A 1,049-nucleotide genomic window follows, 5' to 3' on the forward strand; every position below is an offset into this window, starting at 1 on the left:
CAGTATCTACTTAACACACAAAATATTTTTTCTGTCTTTTTTCAAACACACAGTTTAAAGCATTGTTGTCCATGAACTGTACATCTGACATGAGGTAAATTGTTTCAGGCAGAGGTTGCAATAGAGTTAACATTTGTAGTGAGGTGTCAACATTTGTTCTAGAGAAATAAAAAAAAATGTATTAAAATGGATGTGCATCAAAATGTTGTTATATTGAATGATTCTAAACAATACTTATACACACACAAAACCAGCAACACTATTCCTAACGTCTTCTTCTACCATTGTATTGAAATACACAGTTAACACGTGATGCAGCATATTTGGCCCTGTAAAAAATTGTAAACATATTTTTAAAAAATAATCTTAATGAAAAAGTATTTTTATTAAATAATATAATAAGCAACACACTAAGTGTTTTTTATATTTACCTGGAGTAACAGGTTCAAGTTTGTCTCAAAATCAGTTTTTTTGCATATCTACTGGCATCAATGTATTTGGGATTGATGGTGCTCCAATTCTCTACCTTCCAATATAAACTTATTACTCCTTTCAACTACCTAATTATAAAACAAATCAAATTTATAATAATACATAATAATTTAATTTTACTGTATAATAAAATGTTTTATTTTTAACTGTGTACACTGTACATATTTTATAATTTACCTAATTTTTAATACACAGTCAATATTAGTTAATTAAAATTTTACAACATGACTATTATTAAACTAAATTAATTTTTGTTTTAATTAAAAACTTTAGAAAATAATAACATTACTGTTGGTATAAAATGTTTTTAAATTAATTGTTACATTATTTATGAATTATAATGAATATGACAATATGCAGCTTTTTATTTTTATAAAATAAGTTTTAACCGTGCTCTAAAAAGTGTTGTATACTTATACAAATAAATTTACATTTAATACATTAAAGAAAAAAAGAAGTAAAACTTGTCGAAGACAGCTTTTATTGAGACATACACTCAAATATTCACTTTCGTTGCTTTTGTTTGACAGAGCTAAATATTTATACTATACTGTATG

General features: G+C 24.7%; 1 long non-coding RNA gene across 1 annotated transcript; it reads right to left on the reverse strand.

Moving 5' to 3' along the window:
- Nucleotides 1–6: 6 nt before the first annotated feature.
- LOC107883394 lies at nt 7–554 on the reverse strand. Its single transcript, XR_001679253.2, has 3 exons — nt 432–554; nt 245–329; nt 7–158 (listed from the first exon to the last, which is right to left on the reverse strand). It is a non-coding gene; the product is annotated as an uncharacterized LOC107883394 (long non-coding RNA).
- Between the last annotated feature and the right edge of the window lie 495 nt (nt 555–1,049).

The sequence above is a fragment of the Acyrthosiphon pisum genome, unplaced genomic scaffold (genome assembly GCF_005508785.2).
Source record: "Acyrthosiphon pisum isolate AL4f unplaced genomic scaffold, pea_aphid_22Mar2018_4r6ur Scaffold_21483;HRSCAF=24092, whole genome shotgun sequence".
Lineage (NCBI taxonomy): Eukaryota > Metazoa > Arthropoda > Insecta > Hemiptera > Aphididae > Acyrthosiphon > Acyrthosiphon pisum.